General features: G+C 34.4%; 1 non-coding gene across 1 annotated transcript; it reads left to right on the top strand.

The window, feature by feature from the left end:
* The first annotated feature begins 816 nt into the window (after nucleotides 1–816).
* On the top strand, nucleotides 817–923 carry LOC121212894 (small nucleolar RNA R71). The gene has a single exon (XR_005908268.1). It is a non-coding gene; the product is annotated as a small nucleolar RNA R71 (small nucleolar RNA).
* Nucleotides 924–6,494: the final 5,571 nt, after the last annotated feature.

Below are 6,494 nucleotides of genomic sequence, written 5' to 3' on the forward strand. Positions count from 1 at the left end.
AGGTTTATATTCACCATTCACCGTTTTGTTATGACTTACCTCACTTTTACCTTTGCTCACCACAGTTCCTTGCATCAATTCTGGCACAGGCACAATGAATCCTTCTTTATCTTGAGTACTAATTATGTTGAGGTGTTCCTTTGTGTTAGGTTCAGTATTACTTGGTAAGCTACCTTGTGGTCATTTGGATCGATGCTTGTTGATTTTTAAGTGCTGTCTCGGTATTTTGGAAACAGGTTTCTAACATTGTTATGAATTTTGAGAGCATCTCTTCAAAGTTCGGTTTCTTCTCTTGTTGATAAGGTGGTTGTTGAAAACCCTGAGGGTTTTGTTGCTTTTGATTTCCTTGACCACCCTAGGAGAAATTTGGGTGGTTCCTCTAACCTGCATTATAAGTATTATTGTATGGGTTATTTTGAGATCTAAAGTTATTGTTACCCATATAGTTGACTTGTTCCTCTTCAGTTGTGGGATTGAAGGATTGATATTCTGTATGCACACCTCCTCCACTTGAGTCACACCTCATTACTGGATGTATCTGTGTAGAACCAAGTAAACAATCAATCTTTTTTTTTGAGAAGTTCTACCTGATTTGAGAACATAGTAACTGAGTTTATGTTATAAACGCCGGCTGTTTTTGTTGGCTTAGTCCTCATGACTTGCCACTGATAGTTATTTAGTGACATTTCTTCAATGAATTCATAATCCTCTTCAGGTGTTTTGTTGTTGATGATTCCGCCAGCAGCTGCGTCAACCATTTGCCGAGTCGAGAGATTCAGACCATTGTGGAATGTTTGTACTTGCAACCAAAGCGGTAACCCATGGTGAGGGCACCTTCTCAGTAAGTCATTGTATCTCTTCCATGCATCGTAAAGTGTTTCTAAATCCATATGCACAAAAGAAGAGATATCATTACATAATTTAGCCATTTTAGCCGGCGAAAAATATTTTAGTAAAAATTTCTCGGTCATTTGTTCCCAAGTAGTAATTGACCCTCGTGGTAACGAGTTCAACCACTGTTTAGCTTTTTTCCTCAATGAAAAAGGAAATAACTGAAGACAAATGACATCATTAGAAATGCCATTGATTTTAAATGTATCTCAAAATTCCAGAAAGTTTGCTAGGTGAGCGTTGGGATCTTCATCCTGCAAACCATCAAACTGAACAAACTGCTGTATCATCTGAATAGTGTTATGTTTTAATTCAAAAGTATTTGCAGCTACAGTAGGTCTAACTATGCTAGATTCAGTTCCTGTTAAAGAATGTTTAGCATAATCATACATAGTGCGTGGAGTAGGATTTTGATTAGCCGCAATTGCAGGAGGTAGCTGATTGCCTTGGTTTTTAGCCATCTTGTCAGTTAAGGGTTGAGTATCATCTTCTTGCTCGTTCTCTGTGTATCTTAAGCTACGCCTTATTTCTCTTTGGTTTTTACAATCTGTACGATTGATTTCTTCGTCAAAAAGTAATGGTCCCGACGGGTTTCTTCTAGTCATAAACTATAAAAGCTGCCAAGAGAAAGAAAAAGTAAATTAATAAATAATAATAATTAAATTAAATTAAATTGCAAGAAAAATAAATGGCTAAAGTAATAAAAATTGAGCGTTCCTAATATCTTAGTTCCCCGGCAACGGCGCCAAAAACTTGATCGCGTGATTCGTAACAAGTAATAAATATTTATAATGAAGATCAAATCTAGACTAACTATTATCACGACGAAAAGGCAAGCGCACCTATCAAACAATAGTATAGTAATGGCAAGACCGGGGTATCGTACCCAAGGGAACCAAAAGTACTAGTAATAAATATCTTTTTATTATCTAGCCTAAGAATAAAAGAGGTTTTATTTGTTTTAATTAACTAATTATCTAAACTAAGAATGCACAGAGAAAAGAACTAGGGAATTGCTTTTGGGAAAATCGATTGACTTGAGACAATACCTAAGGAAAAATCCACCTAGACTTTACTTGTTATTCTGGCTCCGAATTGGACGATTTATTCATTCAACTTGTTCAGTAGAGATCCCTAAGTTATGTTATTATCCTTATTCAAGACTAATAACGTCTAATCCCTAGATTGAATAACCGAGACTTTTCTCTAATTAACATTCTAGGGTTGCATTAACTCGATTTATGGATCCCCTTATTAGGTTTCACCCTAATCTGGCAAAATCTTGTCACCCTATTTCTAGGCATGCAATCAACTCCGCTTAATTATGAAAAAAGTACTCTTAGACAGGGTCTATTCCTCCTTTGAACAAGAGCATGTCTTGAATCAGTATCCTTGGATATCAAAACAAGAATTAAGAACACATAATTAAGAACAAGTTAAATATTTATCATATGATTCAAAAAATAATAACAAGATTCGTCTTAGGTTTCATTCCCCTTAGGTATTTAGGGGATTTAGTTCATAACTAAATAAGAAAACATCTCCGAAGAATAAAGAATACAAAAATAAAGAAAACCCAAAACTCCTGAAGGGAAATTGAGGAGAGATCTTCAGTCTTGATGATGAATCCGACTTCTGTGATGGATCAATCGACTTCCTTGGGGTAATTCCTTACCTCCCTTCTCCGTCCTCATTTTTCTCCTCTTCTAGGGTGTATTTATAGGCTTTGGAATGCCTAGAAGCCCTTAAAAGTGGCCTTATTCGAATTGGACTTAACTTGGGCTCGGTAGGGATACGCCCGTGTGATCGTGCTCTAATTTTTCCAGATTGACACGGCCGTGTGTCTGCCTGTGTGAGGAGGTCCAGGCCGTGTTGATTTCGTACTTTGATCCATTTTCTCCGCTTTTGGCCCGTTTCTCATTCCTTTCGCTCTCCTATGCTCTTCTAAGTATAAAATATGAAATTAAAGCATTAGAAGCATCGGATTCACCAATTCTAATGAGAAATAATCCATAAAATGCATTAAAAATGGGGTAAAAATGTGTATAATTTATGGTTTATCAAGTATTCCGGCATGTGTTGCGGTTACTTGACAGCTTGTGTGAGCAGCACCATGAGCCACATCTTGATCCACAGCTTATGTGAGCAGGCCTGTTGATAGCTCTAGTGTGAGCAATATATGTGATATGAGATTTAGGTAGCTTCGGCTATATATGTGGCACTTCAAGTGCGAGTTCCCCATGTATCCGATAGTATTTCGAATGGTTCAACAGGTAAATGAAAGACGTGATTGAGTATAAGAGTGATATGAGATGATACAGATATGTACATGAACCATATAAGCTTAAATCAAAGAAGTTGTGAAGTTCATACATAAGATTATAATTGAAAATGTGAAAGGTTTGTTAGTTAACGAACTACATGTTGATAAGTTCAAATTGATAATTTGTATATTTATGTTAAGATTGAGTTTATTTCATACGAGCTTACTAAGCTATAAAGCTTACTTTGTTTATTTTCCCATGTTTTATAGTGAATTCAAAGCTAGCTTGGATTCAGAAATCGTCGGAGACTCCATCACACTCTCCATCTATCAGTATGGTACTTTTAAGCTTGTGTTTTGGTCATATGGCATGTATAGGAATATGGTAATTTTGATATGTATTTTGGTAGTGAATTTTGTCATTTGAATTGGCTTGTGAATTGCTATGTTTTGGTTTGTATATATAGCCATGAGATTTGGCTTAATTTGGTTGTTTTGGATGTATATGTATATATGTGAAAATGGTCTCTGATGTGGTTCATAATTGCTTGTAAATGGTTTGTGGTAGTTTAGCATTTAAGGTAGCTAATGGTTGGAAATGGTTATTATATGTTTGTGATTTTAGGCAAGGTAAAATGTTTGGTTGAAATAATGCATATAAGTGTTTTTTGATTAATGTGTATAGAGAATGGGAGTATTGAATGTGCATGATTTATATTTGAACTGGTTGATTTGAAATGACTATTGATGCTTCTAAGTTTGATGTAGGTGAGCACAAGTTTGGGTGCTGAAATGGCTTGGTAAATAACCTATTTTTGTACACACGGGCAGAGACATGAACATGTGTCCCAGTCGTGTGTGATACACGGTCATGTACATGGCCGTGTGTCCCTTGGTGATGAAATTAAAAAACAAGTCTGTATGCTCCACAAGACCTCACACACGGGCGTGTGACTTGGCCGTGTTGCATAAGTCAGTATACCCTACAGGTTTGGCAAGGCCTAGCACACGGCCTAGCACATGGGCGTGTAGGGCCATTTCTAGGGCACACAGACGTGTGACCCAAGTTAGAGAGTTACACGGGGTCAGGCACGGGCTAGAACACGACCATGTGCTCCCATTTTGAATGTCCACACGGCCTGTGACACGGGCGTGTTTGTTGGCCATGTGAGACACACAGCTGAGCCACACGAGCGTGTGTCCCCTATTGTTGAGAAAATTTATTAAGTGTTCAAAAAGTTTCCAAAGTTATCAGTTTAGTCTCGAACCACTCCTAATGCATGTTTTGGGCTCATAGGCTCATATTAAGGACAAAATGATTGATTGTGAATGAAATGTATATGATTTGAATAATTGTATGTGAAATGTATGTTTAAATGTGTATAAATCTGGTAATACTTTGTAACCTTATTTTGGTGTTGAATACGGGTGAGGGGTGTTACAACCAACCTCTTCCATTACAATAAAAAACCATAGGGAACAACCTATTGAGACCACCGATACGTCGATGGTGCAGTGGAAAAAAATATTCTGACGATCCTCAGCCATGGATCCATGAACGAGGAACAAAACAGGTTGAAATAAGGTTGAAGATATACCTTCTTAACTGAAAAACAAAAAACGGATGATGTTGATTTGATGTCGATTCCAAGCCACAATGAAAACGTCTCAGCCTCTACATAGTCCATCTGATATTAAAACGAATGACAAAAACTCTCTTGGAACTTTTTTAGAGAAAATCTCCCAAAATGGCTGATAGACCTTTTTTTCTCTTATTTCCTTTTTAAAACACTTTTAACCCTAATTCGAGATTATTGTTATCCATATATTAAAATAGAATATCCTATAGAGAACATATAGAAAACATTAAAAACATTATATTCTTTCCAAAAAGAATTATAACTACCATGTTTCAATGTTTGACCGAAATCTTTATTATAATAATTTCGATAAACTATATCCTGTTAAAATTTTATATGCATCAAATTCATATATTAATTTTAACTATGTTCTCTATTTGTGTACAACAAGCTTGTACATCTAACTCGTTTAATATTTAATTGTCAAATTAGATTAATTCAATAATTAATTTAATTCATGTAACAGTTAAACACAATACCAACTGTGTTTGGGTTTTTGTTCGTTTTAACCATAGGGTGTGACCTTGTAGGTTCTTGTAACATTAGTAGTAATACTAGAATATTTCTAATAATACAAGCAATGAGTGGCATCTAGCAATGTATCATTGCTAACTAAGTTACAAGAAGTCGTAATTCGACATAACCTTTCTGTTATAAACCTTTCATGTATAACATCCTTTTGTCTTTTATATCTAAATTGGATTCAAGTCACAGAATAGTCACATTTGCATAATCCAATCTCATGTTTCTTGATATCTCTAGTAGACTACAATAAACAAATAAGTATGATATCTCATGTAACAACCCAATTTCAGTGATGTCAGAAACAATGGTTTTGAGACCACGATTCTGACAAGTGAGTTATTATTTTAATATTTATTTAATGTTTATAAGGTTAATTTAAGGTAGTATTAAATTTCTGTTAAGAAAATTTGAAAATTAAATGGTTAATTAGGTAAAAAGGACAAAATCGTGAAAGATACCAAAGTTGGTTTCTAATATTAAATGGATTAAATGGCTTTTGAAATGCAAAATAAAGGACTTAGATGTTATTGTACCATATGAATTTTTTTTTGAGCATTATACTATATGAAAAGTTAATGGACAATTATGGGTTTATTTTCGTCATTTTGTAAACTAATAAACTAAGGGTAAATTAGTAATTAATAAAAAATATTAAACTAAAATAAAACAAATTAGTATAAATAAAACAAATTAGTATCATCTTCATTAGTTGTCTTCTCTACCGAATTTTAAGACAAAAAATCACCATTACTATAGCTTTAAGGTTCGGCCAATTCAAGAGCTTGCATGTAAGTGATTTTAATTTCGTTTTTAGTGATCTTTATGTTTTTGAGTTCGTATTAACTTAATCTACCTAGCCAAGGGGTAAATTTGCAAAGCTGTTAAAGGTTGAAGGACTTGTAATGAATGAATTTGATGTGTTTTGATGTTAATTGATAGATTATTAATTTTGATTGTTAAATGAACATGATTTGTTAAGTGAATTTTAGTGAATTTAGGGTTTAGGGATTAAATTATTTAAATGGTAAATTCCATGAATTTTGAGTGAAATGAGTAAAAATGTGGATATATATAGGTATAGGGAAGAACCGGCTAGCATGTTATGGGTTAGGAAAATGGTGAATTTTCAAGTTATGGGCTTAAGGACTAAGTTGTATAAAAGTTAAAATATTAGG

Source organism: Gossypium hirsutum, chromosome A13, assembly GCF_007990345.1.
Source record: "Gossypium hirsutum isolate 1008001.06 chromosome A13, Gossypium_hirsutum_v2.1, whole genome shotgun sequence".
Lineage (NCBI taxonomy): Eukaryota > Viridiplantae > Streptophyta > Magnoliopsida > Malvales > Malvaceae > Gossypium > Gossypium hirsutum.